A 17,718-nucleotide genomic window follows, 5' to 3' on the forward strand; every position below is an offset into this window, starting at 1 on the left:
CACACAGTTCCCTGTGCTGTACAGTAGAATCCCATTGCCCATCCATTCCGGATACAACAGTTTGCATCCCCCAAACACCCCTATTGCCCAGCCCTCCCACTCCTTCGCCTCCCCCACCCCGACTCCCAAGTCTGCTCTTCTTGGCCATGCTCTGTTTCTGTTTTTTGTTTGTTTGTTTTTTTAGCTACGACCATCTGTTCCATATTTTAGATTCCACAAATAAGTGCTAGCATATGGTATTTGTTTTTTCTTTCTGGTGTATTTCACTTAGTGTGAGGGTCTCTAGATCCAGCCATATTGCTGCAAATGGCATGTCTTTTTTATGGCTGAGTAATATCCCATTGTATATATGTACCACATCTTCTTAATCCATTCACCTGTTGACAGACACTCAGGTTGTTTCCATGTCTTGCTATTGTGAATAATGTTGCTATGAACATAGGGGTGCATTTGCTAAAACTTTTAAGCTGGATCTTGTAGATAGGTAGGCCCGCCTCCAAGAGTAGAAGCTTTTGTTTGTTTGTTTGGTAGAACATAGTTCAAAAATGCTTGGAAAAGGTCCTGAGAAAAAAGGTCACTACAATATTAATTTGCCTTTTTTTGAGGAGGGATACATTCACATGGCTCCAACTTCAGAAATTAACACTGAAATGTGTCATTCCCTCCCTGTCAGTCTCCTCAGTTCCTGCTCTTCTAAACAAGCTTCCACTACATACGCGTCTGGTATAGTCTTCCACGTTGTTTTCAAAATACAAATACAAGCCAATTATTTCCCTTCTCTTTTACAAGTGTTTGATGATTATAACAATTCCCTGCTCTGCACTTTGCTTTTTCACGCAACAATATAATCTCTTCAGAGCTCAGATGCAGTTTCGGTCTTCCTTATCCTTGCTGTTGTTAAAATATCATCTCTACCTAGGCGCTTTCTGGCTCTTTCCAGCTGACTTCTGGGCAGAACTGATTAGATTGTCATAACTTGTATCTAATAAGGTGGCCGAGGACTCGCTCTCGTGAGCAGCGGAAGTGTCACGGCCAGCTTCTTCTTGCTGTTTGCTGTGCTTGCACTATTATTATTATCATCTGCAATCGGCCATCTCTTGGCAGGAACCTTTTAAAGCTACTTGCCTATTTCCCAAGGGCTGGTTTAGCTAACTTCGAATCCAAGTCATACACTGACGTAACTGCGCACGCCTAAACTGTACCGGACCTGAGACCCGGAAGCAGGTGCGGGAGGGGGTGAAGGTCTCTGCCTTGGGAGCCCCTCTCCCTCAGGAACCCTTGGGCCATGTGACTGTGCCAGGCTCAGCTGCAGACTCCCTAAGGGCTCAGTGTTAGCTTGTTAAACGTTACCAACATTTAACATCTTCCTCATTTTTTGATGAAAAGTAAATATAAACAGAAGCTTTACTATTTTTTCCCCACATCTCCATGGATTATCTTCTGCATACCCTGCATGAATGTAACCTACTTTTGGAGACCACTGCTCAAGACAAAAAGGTCTAGTTTCTTTAGCTTTAATCATCTATCTAAAATATATTTACAACTAAAAATTACAGTATTACTGCATATTCATTGAAGAAAAAAGCAGGAAGTATAAAATCAGTCCTAATCCCATAATCTAGTGATAACCATACTTTATTTTTTGGTTTATAGTCTCCTTGACTTTTTCTTAAAGATGTGTGTATAATTTTTTTTTTCAAAACTGTGGTCATACAGCACACACTGTTTTACTGAATCTTATGGTATATCTTTATTTCCTCAGGAGAAAGCCCCGTGAAGTGAAATGGCTAAGCAGAGGGCAGGCTTATTAACATCCCAAGGGATTCCTGCTCCGCAGAATCCTGGGTTCAAGTCTCAGCTCCTCTACTTAACAGCTGTGAGGCAGCTACTCACCCTCTCCATACCTCACTACTTTCCTCTGTGCCATGAGGGTCATCTCTCTCTGAGTTGCTCTGGGCTGGTGTGGGTAAAGCATTTCCACAGCACCAAGCTCAGGTAGGTACGTAACACATGGTGGTGGATGTCATTATTACTACTATGGAATGTGATGACCAAACCCAGTGGTGGGGAGACAGACACTGGTCAAGTTAGAATGTGCACATGCACCATTAGGGAGCCCAAGGAACCTCTAACGGGGGGTCTGGCCAGTCACTGGGGTTAGCAGAGTCTTCCCCAGGAGCAGGATGTGACAGGTGGAGAGAGGAGGGAAGAGCATCCCAGGAGAGGGCACAGAGTGTGCGATGGCCCTGTGGAGGCTGAACCAGGGTGGAAAGGAGGCTGGCGAAGCTGGGGAGAGGAGAAAAGGGAGTGTGGTGAGAGAGGAGCTGGGAGATGAGCAAGGGCCAGGCCAGGCCAGGCAGGGTCTGTGGATGATTTTGGTTTCTATCCCAACAGCAATGGAAAGCCACCCAAAAGTCTAAATGGCAAATTTTATTTTGTTTGACTATTATGACAAGGTGTTGTGGGAGAAGTGGGGCAGGGGTGACAACTGTGCCTGGTGCGGAGGGAGCCAGGGGAGATGACTTTGAGGAGCTGGCCTTGAAGGCTGAGTGAAGCACTGAGCCCTGGGCAGAGAGTGCTCTGGTCTCTCCAGCTCCAACACTGGATCACATCGGTAAAGCCCCGTTTCCCCGCCTGGGTTCAAGGCATCTGTTCCCCCAGAGAGAGTGAAGTGCTGACCCACTGGGAATCCCAGTTCACTCTCCTAAGGAAAGGGGTCACCTTTAGACCCCCCTTCTCAGACAAGTCCTCTGAGCTTCTCAGACAAGTTCCCTGAGGCTCCTCACTATGGGTCAGGGCCATGGGGTGCGCAGCAGGGACCTTCCTCCTCCCACACCACCTGACCAGCTATGAGCTGGGCCATTAACATTCGGTCCTTAGGGGCTTGTCAAAGACCAAAGTCTGTGGATGCTACATTTGCTTTATAAATGAGCATATGCAAGGATATCTGTATAATAATTGCTCCCTCGCACACTTGTTTTCCCTTCATCTTTTCGGAATAAGTGAAATGAAAACTTCCAGGGCCAACGCAGACTTTTAGATTTGCTGAGCCCAGAGGGAGTAATATTACTGCCGACAAGTTATTTAGTTGTGTCGATTGCAATTATGGTTTGTGAGTTCAGATGCTGTCATAAATTTCATTTTCTTTCTAAATTCACTTTTCTTTTAAAATGTAACCCGCAGGTAAATTTTTGCTAAGGTAGGAGGTAAGCATAGCCAGTGACCAAGGAAGGGAGCAGAGTCTGCAGGACAGCATTTATTTTGAATGTGAATGTGACTGTCTGTAGTGTTGCAGCCCACACACAATTGAGAACCAAGTTGCTCCCAATGGGCCCTAGAACCAGTGATTACACGGAGTTTTGGGCCCATTTCTGCGGTATCCTTGGACAATCTCTGAGCTCCAGGGCTCAGGGACTCCTACAAGCTTTGGTAAGCTGTCAATACCACGTTGTCAACACTAGGGGGCAGCCAGTGCCCAGTGGATCCGCACTTGCTTGGCCAGCAGCATCACACAGGCGACAAGAGCAGCGGGCTGAGTCTGCACCGCAAGGGGGCAGCACCTAGTGGGAAAATGTTGATGAGGAGAACTGCAGTGGTCTCAATCTACCCTCTGCTTTGACACGGCCCCACATGGCCCTCCGCCCGGCTCCCACCCCCGCAACTCCCCTAACACGCTTCCCACACACTCCTCGCGTGCCTCCACACACCCCACTGCCCCCAACACCCTCGTCATGCCCTGACACTCCTCGACATGCCCCCACGGCCCCCAGATTTCTTATAGCCACTCCTTCCCAACTTTCTTCCCTCCCACACGCCCCCTACTGACCCTTCACACTTGGGCAAGATTCCTCCCCCGCCCCCCAACCCCACACCAGGAGTTCCTGCCCTGAGGGGAGGGGCCCATGTCCTGCTGCCCTGTCATTGGCCCAGCATCAGGCTGGGCCATCCTGAAACCGTCACCTCAATACCAGAACTCCTTCATCTTCAGGTTTGGGATTGTGTCCCCTTTTCCCATGTGACTCTGCTCTCTGGTCCAACTCTGGAGAGACGAATGCACAGCAAGTGTTCTTAGAGCACACTGGTCTTCCTTTGCCCTCTGCTTGGTGAAATCCTTTTTGTTTTCTAAAGTCGATTACGACTGCCACCTTATCCAAAAATCATCTTCCAATCTACTGCCCTAACCTCTCTACCTTTCCTCCCAAGCTTCCTAGTCTCTGAGGAAGCCCTTACTGTCTATGCCCTGTTTTCCAGAAGCTTCTTGAAGGCAAGGAGGATGGTTTTTCTCTCTCAGAGTTGGGAAAGAAGAAATGCGGTCCTACCACCAGCCCACCTTCCTTAAGTGTCCTGACTCTCTATCCTCACCTGTTTGAATCCCAGGTGCCCTGGAAACCTAGAGAGGATCCCAGACAGCATCTGGGAGCTCACCTTTCCCTTCCTCAAGCACATTATCCAGGTCTGGCACTTCCTTGAGCTTTTGCTCATTTCATATGAACAAGTTAAAAAAAAAAAAAGTGTAAAGACTCAATAGTCATGGTCCATTGTAAAAAGCTTCTGACTGAGACACAAACCTGTGGGATCAGCTTATGGAAGGACACTGCCCTCTCACCACACGGAGCACCCAGGCAGGCCACCAACCCTTGTCTCCACAACAGAGCCTAGATGCAGCTGGATCATGTGGACATATATTTCCTGATATGAATATCTGGCTCCTCTGTTTATTAAAATTATAGGCATGTATTTCCTCTGTATAAGTACTCTACGGTAGGTAAGGAGAATAATAAGCCAGCAAAGCAGATCTGCAGGGAAGTGTGACAAGCCTGCTGGTTGCCAGGGCTACAGCAGCATAGCAGGTAGAAAGAGGCTGCACTAAGGGGCTGACAGTTGGGGAATTGGCCAGACGCCCTTAGAGAGCTAACTTGACATTTTAAATTTTTTTCTTTTATTTAGATATAATTGACATATAATCTTACATTAGTTTCAGGTATACAACATAATTTTTTTCCCCTTGTAATCAGAAGTTTTAAGATCTACTCTCTTAGCAACTTTTAAATGTATGATATAATTAACTATTGTTAATTGTATTGTATATAATCACACTGTAGATTATATACCCAGGACTTATTTATCTTGTAACTGGAAGTTTGTATCTTTTTTTTTTTTTTTTTGTCTTTTTGGGGCCACATCTGCAGCACATGGAAGTTCCCAGTCTAGGGGGTCGAATTGGGGCTATAGCCACTGACCTACACCACAGCCACAGCAACGAAAGACCTGAGCCACGTCTGCAACCTGCACCACAGCTCACAGTAACACCGGATTCTTAACCCACTGAGCAAGGTCAGGGATCAAACCTTCATCCTCATGAATGCTAGTCAGATTTGTTTCTACTGTGGCATGATGGGAACTCCCTGAAAGTTTGTATCTTTTGTCCACCTTCATTGAATTCCTGAATCCCTCTCTCTGTCTCTCTGATAACAAATCTGATTTCCTTTTCTGGGAGGTTTTTTTTTTTTTTTAAGATTCCACATATTAGTGAGATCATACAGTATTTGTCTTTGTCTGACTTATTTCACTTAGTAAGATGCCTTCAAGTACCATCCATGTTGTTGTGAATGGCAGGATGTCCTTCTTTTTTTATGGATAAACATGAATGGATAAACAGCTTAAGTTGTTTCCATGTCTTGGCTATTGTAAATAATACTGAAGTGAACATGGAAGTACAGACTTCAAGTTATTGTTTATACTCCCTTCAAAGAGATCTCCAGAAGTGGAATTTCTGGATCATATGGTAGTTTTACTTTAAACTTTTTGAGGAACCTCCAGACTGTTTTCCACAGTGGCTGCACCAATTTACAATCCTGATCTCTCAGCTCCTGGCAGATGAAACCTCTGGATCACCCCTTAATTATAATGCGATGCTAAGAAGGCCTAGTGAAGAAAACAGCAAAATGAGTTAAGGCATGGGGTGGAAAGGACAGTTGCTGGGGAGCAGGGAAGAGGAAGGAAGGGGTGGAGAAGAGGAGGGACGGTCCCTCTTTATTACATGTAAGCAAGACGTCCCACAGTGCGGCTCCTTTCCGGTCCCCTGAGATTCAGGGCTCTTGGAGGGAACAGAGTGAAAACTGATTCTGCTGCAGGATTCCGGCTGGGAGCCCGAGGGCTGGGGACAGTCCTCCAGGCAGGCAGGGCAGGGCAGGGTAGGATAGGGGAGGTGCTGTGCCGGCTTGCTGTTTGGTCTAATTCCTGGCCAGGGCTTGGGTAAGCAGAGAGCCAGCAGTGCCCACATTTTCCTCATCTCCCTGTGTGTTCTCATTTCCCTCCCTCCTAGTCCAACACACAGCCATCTCTGTCTTCATTGTCTCAGGGAGATATGGGGCAGGGAGGGAGGGAAGCAGAACTAACCAGCAGTTCTTTTTGACTTTTGTGTTCTGAAAGTCTCTGTTGAGGGACCTTAGAGGGCTCTGCAGAAGGGTTGAAAGGTGGTGGCGAGGGGATTTGCGGAAGAAATGTAAAAGGTAGTAGGATTTCCCCAGACTGGAAGAAGCTTCCTGCGGCCTTGGTGGTGGTGGATCAGAGCAGAACAGGGGAGATGGAGGAAGGAACATGTGGCTGCATGAGCCAAAGGGACAGTTGCCAGCATCCCAGGCTCTAGCTGAAACCCCAGTGAGGAGTTTGCGCCCAGGTACCATGGGTCCATGGGGACCAGCGACATGGCGTGCATGTGCAGAGGGGCCTGTGGCACCCCTGCTAGCCTGTGTTCTCCCCCAAAGGGTGCTAGAGTGTATCCTGCCACACACCTCCCTACTTGCTGCAAGGTCGTGCTCCTTCCCTGGGGGCAGCCACATCCAATGACTGGTTAACTCGGGACCATAAAGGCCTGGCTCTTGTCACCACAGCAGCAGGGCCACTGAAGCCTCAGAGCACCTTGTGTGGCAGGCCGAGGCTGCTGTTGACACTGCCTGGTAGCTTGGCTTCTCCTGAGTGGGTGGTTCAAAATTCCCACTACATAGATTGATGATACAGGAAGATCCACAAGCTGAAAGCTGCTCCAGTTATGGGGGCTCCACTCCAGTGGGGCTAAGTCACTGTCTATAAAATATCAGTGTGTATCAAATCTTATTCCATTAGATTTAATTGCATTAATTCCACTATTCAATTCTGCCAAAGGTATGTCTAAGATTTTTTTTTTAATAACACAAAAAGCTAAAGTCTGGATGAGTTTAAAATAATAACCTTGTAAGAGAATCTGATTGAACGTGTCCCTGCATGGCACCAAGATCTGGGACATGAAAACTCCAGGTTCATGTTGATGGCATTAAAGAAATGGAAATAAAGGGTTTCTTTCTTCCTCCACTACTATTCATTACAGCATCTAGATATTTTTGTAAATGATTAAAAATCAATCTTAGTCCAACCCTCTGGCCTCAGACTCCCAAGAAAGGCTGCTCTTGAAAATCTGTGGCATGTTCATCTCGAGTGACCTGTGCGCGTGGGTCTCAGTGCTCCATGAAGGGGAGTGTGGAGTAGAGTGACGTTGTCCTGCGTCCATCCAAGAGTGCCCACTACGAACTAGGTCAGTCCTAATGCATCCTTGTGCTCTAGTGTCCACACGGTGCTCGGCACAGGGAGGGTCCTCTTGAACAGAACCCCTCCGCCACTGAGACGAGGACCCTAGCTTAGAGTCTCCCTTTCTTCCTCGATCCCCACCTCCTTTCACTCAGGGTCTCCTCCTTTCACTCAGGGCCTCCTCCTTTCACTTGGAGCTCCTCCCCCAAGCCTGCTCTTCTGGTTAAGGGTGGTCTCCTCACTCTACACCTGGACAGCCTCAGAACATACACCCTGCTGCAGGTTATGCCCCCACTTGCGCATGGCCGCCAGAAGGATCTTTCTAAAACACAAAACAGATCTCATTACTTTCATGCCTAGGAATCCTAGAAGACAGGATTTCAGGCAGAAGTCCAAACTTCTCAGCAAAGCACTTAGTGTTTCTGCCCCCAGCTTCACTTCCTGCCACTCACCACCTGTCCCTCCCCACCCCCTGGCTCAGGGTCACCCTGGACTCCCAGCTGTGTGGGAATAGCACCCATCCTCTGAGGCAGTGAGGAGCAGGGCTCTGCAATCAGACAGGCCAGGTGGTAAGTTCTGCTACTTACCAGCTCAGGACAACCTGCACAGGTTAAGTCTCTCTTTAAACCTCCCCATCTCCTCTCCAGTAAAGCAGGACTGATACTCATGCCAATTTCCACATCAGTTCCACTCTTTCCTGTTCTACCTACCACCCAGGTTTGCTTGAGGACAAAAATGAGATTGTGAAGAACCCTTCGCGAAGTGCCAACAAACGGGTCAAGGGTGAATGTGGGTGAATGCTGGCTGGGCAGAGAGATCTGGAACAGGTGCGTAAGAGGCTAATAGCAACTGCCCTGCATGGGCTCTGGGGGACTTTTTGACTTTCCCCATTGTATCTTATGTTAAAATATGTTATGACTTCCTGCAATACGGAGGTCTTATCAAGACATGGTTGGAAATGGTTTCCTCTCTAGAGCCTCCTTAACCCACCTGGACAGAATGAGTCTCCTGTACCCTGTACCTCCATCAGCACTTTAAACCTACTTGTGACCCCGCTGGCACAACTGGCCACAGTTCGTTTTACTGCCTGCCTTCCACACTGGACAGCATCCAAAATCTGTATTTCTGTGAGTCTCTGTATCCCCAGGACTCGCGTGTGTGTGGTGGACTCTCAGCGCTGGTTCCTTTGACTTGAATGGCAGGCTCTCTCACTGAGAATCGCCCAGGCACTGCATCCCCAGGCTTCGGTATTCTTCTGTTTAGTAACATTTTAGGAAATGCATGTTCTCAAAAGATACATTTTCTTCCATGAATCCACCGAACGTCAAGCTGTCCATTGCTGTGACAACGTAGGAGGGCAGGTCAGCAGTAAAGAATGCACAGGCAGCTGGGCCTTCTGCAAGCCCTGAGAAGTGGCTCCTCTTTCCCTCTCAGCTCCCTGGCACCCTGGGGGACTCCCTGTGCAAAGCAGCTGAGCCAGGACCTTCTGAGTCTCGAAACACGCGGCCCTGCTCACTCGGACTTAGGCTTGTCCAGACACCTGCTTCTCCGGTAGCTCCAGCTGTCCCCTTGCTTTCTGAGAAGAGCCCTCCCAAGCCCAACTCCTCACAGGGCTCCAGCCTGTGGGCTCATCTGAGAGCAGAATTCTGGCCTGTGTGTGAGAAGGCCAGGAAAACCAGGGCTCCTGGTTTTGAGGTAAGATGTGCTGATTCTTTTAGCAGGACGTGTTTTGGTTTTAAACTGTACTCTAGGTGACACTTCAAAATTTTATATATAATATATAATTTTGTGGATATATATATATATTCATTTCCTTACTTTGGGAAAAGAGTATTGTGAGTGAAATTTCACCCTTTAAAACTACACTTCGTGTTATCGGAAGAGTCAATGGGATTTCTGAAATAAAAATCCTACACACATGTATTAATTGAATAGGCATCAAATTATAATCCAGTAAAGCAAGTTTAATTCAGTTAAGGTATAAGAGAATAAATAATGACTATACATTTAATTAAGTATAACATAGTCAAGTATGTTAAGTATGCATGCCACTTGATAATTTTAATGTAAGTAATCACTTATATAACTACCAACCAGGTGGAGCTATAGGACAGCCGAGAATTCCAGAAGTTTTCCTCATGGCCCTTTCCAATATATACACCCAGCTTCAAAGTAACCACTAGTGTGTCTTCCATTTACAGATGGTTTGAAATATTAGACTTGAATATATATTTTCTCCAGAAAGTCTTGTCTTCTGCAATTGTCTTGCTTTATAGCCAAAATCACATCTTGTGCATTTTATGGCCTTTGTCATTAAGAACCATGTTGCTTTTTTTTGTTTGTTTGTTTGTTTTTTTACAACTGCAGTGGTGTTTTGAGGTTTGGGGATTTGAATATTCTTTTTAGATTTTATGTAGTTATTTCTGAAGTACTGTTAATCTGGTCTCTCAGGAATGCTGGCATTCAAGGCTTTTATATAGATCATTCAGCTGGATAACCCAAGTTAAAAATAAGTAAGCTCTTTATTCCTTAAAAGATTTAAGATAACTTATAAAGAAAAATAAAAGAGATAATAGCAAAAACAAAAAAAAAATAAATGTAGAGAAAAAAGAAAGGAAAACAAGGCATTCAAAATGATAAGCACTATTTAATATTTGGATTTTTAGATTATAAAAATTTCTTTCATTAGCTTATCTAATTTTAAACTATCAATCATCATGATAATTGAAACATGCTTAATGGACAGTTCAATGTTCTTATAGAAATAGACAAAAGATTGTCAGCTGGAAAGGGCATGATCCTGGTATTCATAAGGGCATGGATCCCAGTGAACTGCTGGGAAAGACAAATTAGTACCTACTTGAGCTCAATATCCTGCCTAACAGAATGCAACAGGTCTCTCTTTTCTCCTTTAATTATTTACTTTTTGTCTTTTTAGGACGGCTCCATCGGTTCAGGCTAGGGGTCAAATTGGAGCTGTAGTTGTTGGCCTACACCACAGCCACAGCAACCTGGGATCCGAGCTGCGTCTGTGATCACAGCTCATGGCAACATGAGATCCTTAACCCACTGATCGAGGCCAGGGATCGAACCTGCGTCCTCATGAATGCTAGTCAGATTCGTTTCCGCTGAGCCACGAAGGAACTCCTCTCTTTACTCCCGTAAATATGGAAACATCTCTTTTTTTTTTTTTTTTTTTGTCTTTTTTGTTGTTGTTGTTGTTGCTATTTCTTGGGCCGCTCCCGCGGCATATGGAGGTTCCCAGGCTAGGGGTCGAATCGGAGTTGTAGCCACTGGCCTACGCCAGAGCCACAGCAACGTGGGATCCGAGCCACGTCTGCAACCTACACCACAGCTCACAGCAATGCCGGATCGTTAACCCACTGAGCAAGGGCAGGGACCAAACCCGCAACCTCATGGTTCCTAGTCGGATTCGTTAACCACTGCGCCACGACGGGAACTCCTGGAAACATCTCTTAATTAGAATTTCTCAAAGGGTGATCTTTGGGAGTGTCCTAACTTGGAAATGTGGCTCCCACTCCAGCTGGTTGGTAGGAACAGGTATCATGAGGGGCCACATCCGTCGTCCTCACCAGACTACTTACCATAGCATCTGGTATGTAAAGGGCCGCTAGGAAACACTATTGGTTGTTGGATGAAGGAATGACCCTCATTCCTTGCACCTCAAAGCTGGGAATGATCTGTCCCAGCACATGGCTCTCCTCCCTTGCCTGCCCTGAGAATTCTGATAAGAGCTTTCCCATCAGCCTGAACACATCTGTGCACATCTGTTACTAAGTGCTTTAACATGCTTCTCATTTTGCTTTTATCACAAGATGTGGTCCATCAGGCAGAGTTCTTATGACATAAGTGTTATTGCCTTAACTTTTTGGGAGAAAAGTCTATTTTTCAAATGACTAAAAACATATCTAGGAAACCACTGTGAGGTTTTAGTTGCTGTGATGAAGAGCACTCATACTTTTTATGTGGAATGTCCTGTAAACCACTGGGCACATCTCGTTGGCAGGGTGAAAACATCTTACAGTTGGTTGTGGTTGATAAGGAATCATTGAAAGTGGGTCCACTTTTGTGTACACTTAATGAACATTCAACGCTGCAGAAGAAACATCTACTTCAAATCCCCTCCCTCTCCAACACACACATTTGGTCATAACAGAAATCTCCGGTCAAGATCATGTTTCTCGGGAGTTCCCATCGTGGCGCAGTGGTTAACGAATCCGACTAGGAACCATGAGGTTGCGGGTTTGGTCCCTGCCCTTGCTCAGTGGGTTAACGATCTGGCGTTGCTGTGAGCTGTGGTGTAGGTCGCAGACGCGGCTCGGAACCCGTGTTGCTGTGGCTCTGGCATAGGCTGGCAGCTACAGCTCCGACTGGACCCCTAGCCTGGGACCCTCCATATGCCGCGGGAGCGGCCCAAGAAATAGCAAAAAAACAAACAAACAAAAAAAACCAAAAAACAAACAAACAAAAAAACCCAGAAAGTTTTGTGAAAAAAAAAAAAAGATCATGTTTCTCGAATCACCCCCATCAAACAAAGATAAAAGGTCCACCTGTAAAAATCATGATTCCTACTACGAAATCTCCATTTGAAGTAAAGAGAGAGGGAGAACCATTTCCACTAGATGCTGTGTTTCATCCTCCAGATCCTCAGTCCACAGGCTGTGCAGTAACACAAACCTCCTGTAGGTGGCTCTGCCTCTCTATTAGCTTCCTCTACTTGGAAGTGGCCACAAATCTTTAAACTCCAGTCCTAGTTCTGTTGGAGCTTGAGCTAAGGCCTCACTAGCCTGAATTTTGTGGATGCTGCTACTGCAGAAGAGAAAGTCATTAGACATTTAAATAATGGGCAGTGGGAAAGTCCACTGATGGGCAGCACTGGTCTAGTCTCAGCAGAGCCGCAGCCAGCACCTCAATCTGGTGGTGGGGAGTGGACTAGTCCCAGGTTCTAAGTGTCTGACCAGTATTTCCAAACATGTATTTTTCAAGACATGAATCTGGCAAGATTCTCAGCAAACAAAAAAGAGCTGTAGTGTTTTTTTTTTTTTTTTTCTTTTTTTTCTTTTTAGGGATGCACCTGTGCCGTACGGAAGTTCCCTGGCTAGGGGTCAAATAGGAGCTCTAGCTGCTGGTCTGTGCCACAACCACAGCAACACAGGATCTGAGCTGCGTCTGTGACCTACACCACAGCTCACGGCAATGGAGGGTCCTTAACTCACTGAAGGAGGCCAGGGATAGAACCTGCATTCTCATGGGTACTAGTTGGCTTTGTAACCCGCTGAGCCACAGCAGGAACTCTGGGCACTGAGCTAAATAAATTTGGATAAAGCTGTATCCTTTTCTCTTTGGAGTATCATAAAGCATCTTAGTATTTTAAAATCTCCAAAAAGTCCTGCAGGAACTTTAATTTTGCTGAACTCGGGATTTTATGAACTCAGAACCTACTAATATCAAGTAGTGCCATGTTCTGTGGACTGCATTCCTGGATCTGACTATATCCACAGTGTTTCTGAGGGTGAGGGCAAGAAGCTGGAGCCTCTGTACTTTTCTAGGTAGGAGGAGGGTGCAGCAGAGGCTCTCCCCTTTGGCAACTCTGCCAAGTGACCAGGTATCATGGGAGAGGATGAGTGTGTGAACTATCCAACGCATATTGTGGAAACTGCCCAATCCTTCCACGAATTGGGAAAGGGGAAATCCCATTTATTGGGTGTTTTATCTGTGCCAGGCACTGGGCTAGATTCTATCTTTTTTTTTTTTTTTTTTTTTTTTTTTTTTTTTTTTTGTCTTTTTAGGGCCACACCCGCAGCATATGTAAGATCCCAGACTAGGGGTCAAATCGGAGCTGCAGCTGCCAGCCTGCACCACAGCCACAGCCAGATCTGAGCTGCATCTACGACCTACACCACAGCTCATGGAAATGCTGGATCCTTAACCCACTGAGTGAGGCCAGGGATCGAACCCGAATCCTCAGGGACACTAGTTGGGTTTGTTACTGCTTAGCCACAACGGGAACTCCTAGATTCTTTTTATGCATAACAAATGTATTTTTCTTGGCATTTCCTGAGCAGGTAGAATCTCCACTTCACAGGAGAGAAGACTGATGAGCAGAGAGGCAGTGTCACTGCTTGAGTTTGCATGTTAGCCAGTGGCAGAATCAAGACTGAAACCAGGAGTTCCCGTCGTGGCGCAGTGGTTAACGAATCCGACTAGGAACCATGAGGTTGCGGGTTCGGTCCCTGCCCTTGCTCAGTGGGTTAACCGTCCGGTGTTGCTTGCAGACGCGGCTCGGATCCCGCGTTGCTGTGGCTCTGGCGCAGGCCAGTGACTACAGCTCCGATTCGACCCCTAGCCTGGGAACCTCCATATGCCGCAGGAGCAGCCCAAAGAAATAGCAAAAAAGACAAAAAAAAAAAAAAAAAAAAAAAAAAGACTGAAACCAGCTGGCCTCCAATGCTTTTATTTTGTATTTTGCTTTGTTTTTAAGATGCTCTAGTAGAGAATTATTGAGAATATTTTGGTAAGGAGGTACGTTGCAGTGATTTAACTTCAACAGCCCGTTAAGATGTACAGGAAGAAGTGGACCACACATAGGAGACCCAGGTAAAAACGCCAGTGTTACCACTTTCTGGCTGGGTGGCCCTGGACAAGTTATTTAACCTCTTTGAGTTCCAATTACCTCATCTTAAAAGAGGAATTATTTAGGGAGAATTACATTAGAACTAAGAGTATGGACTAAATACATATATACCTAGCTCCAAACTGTCTATGCAGTCCCGTGAGCCAGCTGTTGCTATCCCCAGCAGCCACATCAAGCAGTGGCTATTCACTTTCTGCTTGGGGCTCTGAAGCATTAGTCTGAACGGCCAGCCGTGGGGCAATACAACTCAGGTTGTCTCTTCCACACCTCTCGGGTGTCGGAGCCTTGGATGTTCGCCAAGCCCAGGTCAGAGAGTAGACCCGAAGCAAGGTCCCAGTTATCAGAAGTCAGAGCTAAATTTAGGACGCAACTGTGAAAATGCATACTCAACAAGCTCTGTGAAGTAGGGAGGTGAGTAATTATCTGGCAAGTTTGATTAATGTAGACAGGTCATGCGGATAATTTGTCCAGTTCTCAGCCAAGCAGACTCTCCCTCTCCCCAGTATATTTCTTCTCTGAACCACCTTAGTCCTCACCCCAGGATCCTCTTCAAATGTCTTACCCTGGTTGTATGAGGTTTTCTTTTGTGGGAATTATTAAATCTTTGCTCTGAACCCTTCCTTCAGACCTAAGATTGCAAACTGGTGACCTGGGTATGCCATCGGCCCTCAGAATGTTCAATTTGGCCTGCACAGGTTAAGAAAACTGAGCTTCCATTAGAAAATTTGGGGATTTCATATGCAAATTTAGATTTTGCTACAGTTTGATTCAGCTTTTCTATCTGAAGAAAATGAAATGCTAATTCAAAAAGATACATGCGCCCCCTGTGTTCACAGCAGCACTATATACAATAGCCAAGACATGGAAGCAACCTAGCTGTCCATCAGTAGACAAATGGGTAAAGAAGGGATGGTATATGTATACAATGGAATATTACTCAGCCATAAGGAAGAATAAAATTTTGCCATTTGCAACAACATGGATGGACTTGGAGGGTATTATGCTAAATGAAGTGAGTCAGACAGAGAAAGACAACTACTGTATAATATCACTTGTATGGGGAATCTAAAAAATAAAATAAAGTAGTGAATATAACAAAAAAAAGAAGCAGACTTAGAACAAACTGGTGGTTACCAGTGGGGAAGTGGAAGGGGGGAGAGGCAAGATAGGGGAAGGAAACCAAGAGGTACCAATGAGCTATGAGGATATGCTGTGCAGCACAGCCAATATTTAATAATAACTTTAAATGGAGTATAATCTGTAAAAATATTAAATGCACCTGAAACTAATGTAATATTGTAAGTCAACTATACTTCAATAAAAATTTAGATTTCTGCTTCAACTTGAAAAAATAGGAAGATGGAGCCACACAGGACCTGAGTTCCCCCAGGGCCACAGAAGTAGTGGCTGTTCCTTCTCAGTGTCTTTGGTTTCCTCTTGCCCACAAAGCTCACCCCAAAGTTACTGCACCAACTGGAACTTGTTAAAAAAAATGCAAAGTCTCAGTCCCTACCCTAGACCTACTAATACAGAATTTTGGAGGGTGGGGGCTAAAAATATGTGTCTTAACGAGCCCTCCAGGTGATTCTGATTCAGGCCCAAGTTTAAGAACCATGTGTTTGGAGATCCTTGAATGAGATCATAGTTTTTGCTCAACCTGCACATTAGACTGTAATGAAAACTTGGTCTCAGAGTTCCCATAATGGCTCAGAGGTTAACGAACCCGACCAGTATCCATGAGGATGCGGGTTTGATCCCTGGCCTTGTTCAGTGGGTTTAAGGATCTGGCATTGCTGTGAGCTGTGGTGTGGGTGGAAGACACGGCTCCAATATGGTGTTACTGTGGCTGTGGAATAGGTCTGCAGCTATAGCTCCGATTCGACCCCTAGCCTAGGAACCTCCAAATGCCACAGTGTGGCCCTAAAAAGACAAAAGACAAAAGACAAAAAAAAAAAAAAAAAAAAAAGCTTGGTCTTTCATTCAACCAGACATCTAATGCACAGGTTTACATGGATCACTTATATGTAACAAACACTCTGCTAGATGCTGCTGATATAGAGGTGACCCAGATAGACAGTGTCTTGCTCTCACAGAGCATGCAGTCCAATGAGGAATAGAGACAGAGACCTCAGTTTTGTCACCTGCATCTATTAATGGGCCACATCAGCAATTTGCAAGCTAAGTTCTGGTCTGGAGCTCTGCAGGGGGAGGAAGTAGAGAAAGAGGCAAAGGAAGGGGCTCAGTCCCACTTTCAGATTAACCTGAGCATCTCTGTCTATGCCTTTTATATTTTAGAGTTTCAAGTGAGACTGAATTGGGGGGAAAAGAGTTCTGCTGTTGAAACATTTTGAACACAACTGAACACAATCATTTAGGTACTTTCAGTTCAAAAATGCTAAGAAACACATTGGAGCACTAGCAAACATTTTTCTTTTTTAGGTGAAGGGTGGGGAGAAGAATCCTAAAAAGCCCATCCTACGTCACATCCATCAGGATGGGTATCATAAGAAAACAACAGAAAAGTGTTGGTGAGGATGCACACATATTGGAGCTCTTGTGCATTGCTGGTGAAAACGTAAAATGGTGCAGCCACTGTGGAAAAGAGTATTGTGGTTCCTAAAATATCAAACACAGAATGACCCTATGATCCAGCAATTCAACTTCTGGGTTATACTCAAAAGAACTGAAAGCAAGGACTTACGTTTCTGTACACCAATGTCATCGGCAGCACCGCAACAGCCGAAAGGAGGAAGCAACGCAGTGTACTTGAGAGGAGGGTGGATGTGATCTGGAAGACAAAATACCAAAGACAATAACTGTAAACACTCCCAGGAGATCCAGATAATTGTAATCTTCCAGATCCTCAGGTATTTTCTCAGACAAGGGGGAGAGAACTGCTTCATGGCTCGGTGATCTCAGCCACACGATGGTTTGAATCTTTAGCCCTGTGGTCCCCACAATTTGATGTGCTTCAGGCTAATGTGGAGAGCTTTGTTAAAACACAGGCCACTGGGTCCCATCCCCAGAGTTTCTGATTTAACAGGTCCTACAGGAGGTCTAAAAATCCGTATTTCCAGGCAATGCAAATGTCAGTCAGGGACCACACTTTGAGAACCACTGCTCTCAACAGCTTAGTTTTCAGTTAAGAAGGAATGAAACACAGATGGGAGGGAAAAGCCGACGGGAGGGTGATGGATATGCACGGTGAGAGGGCAAATAAGGATGGACTCAGTTCAACTTGGATTCCTATGTTTCCTGCCCCATCACTGTGGTCTGGGGGCAAGTAGCTCGATTTCCTCATGTTTAAATTGCAGAACTTTTTTGAGGATAAGAAACTCAGTGTGTGTAACTCCTGGCACTGTGTTCACTTAAAGGTGTCTACCATTTTGTTAGGTTAGCCGGGTGGGGGAAGGCGTTGGGGACAACATGAGCATATTAGAGCCTGAGGGCAGGGGCGCCCAGGAGAGGAAAGGAAGCATTGGAAGAGCCAGGGAGAGGGG

At 45.7% G+C, this 17,718-nt stretch overlaps 2 long non-coding RNA genes across 2 annotated transcripts in view; both read right to left on the reverse strand.

The window, feature by feature from the left end:
• Positions 1-239: 239 nt before the first annotated feature.
• On the reverse strand, positions 240-10,707 carry LOC146395023 (uncharacterized). The gene is made up of 2 exons (XR_014834192.1): positions 3,961-10,707; positions 240-3,560 (listed from the first exon to the last, which is right to left on the reverse strand). It is a non-coding gene; the product is annotated as an uncharacterized LOC146395023 (long non-coding RNA).
• A 3,328-nt stretch (positions 10,708-14,035) lies between these two features.
• LOC146395024 (uncharacterized) overlaps positions 14,036-17,718 on the reverse strand; it is a 295,705-nt gene continuing 292,022 nt past the window's right edge. The window contains exon 4 of the long non-coding RNA XR_014834263.1: positions 14,036-17,006. This is a non-coding gene — a long non-coding RNA (uncharacterized LOC146395024). The remainder of the gene's footprint in view (positions 17,007-17,718) is intronic.

The sequence above is a fragment of the Sus scrofa genome, chromosome 18 (genome assembly GCF_054392235.1).
Source record: "Sus scrofa isolate SSC_HxYL_T2T_F1_AM1 chromosome 18, Sscrofa_HxYL_maternal_Yorkshire_Landrace_v2.0, whole genome shotgun sequence".
Classification (NCBI taxonomy): domain Eukaryota; kingdom Metazoa; phylum Chordata; class Mammalia; order Artiodactyla; family Suidae; genus Sus; species Sus scrofa.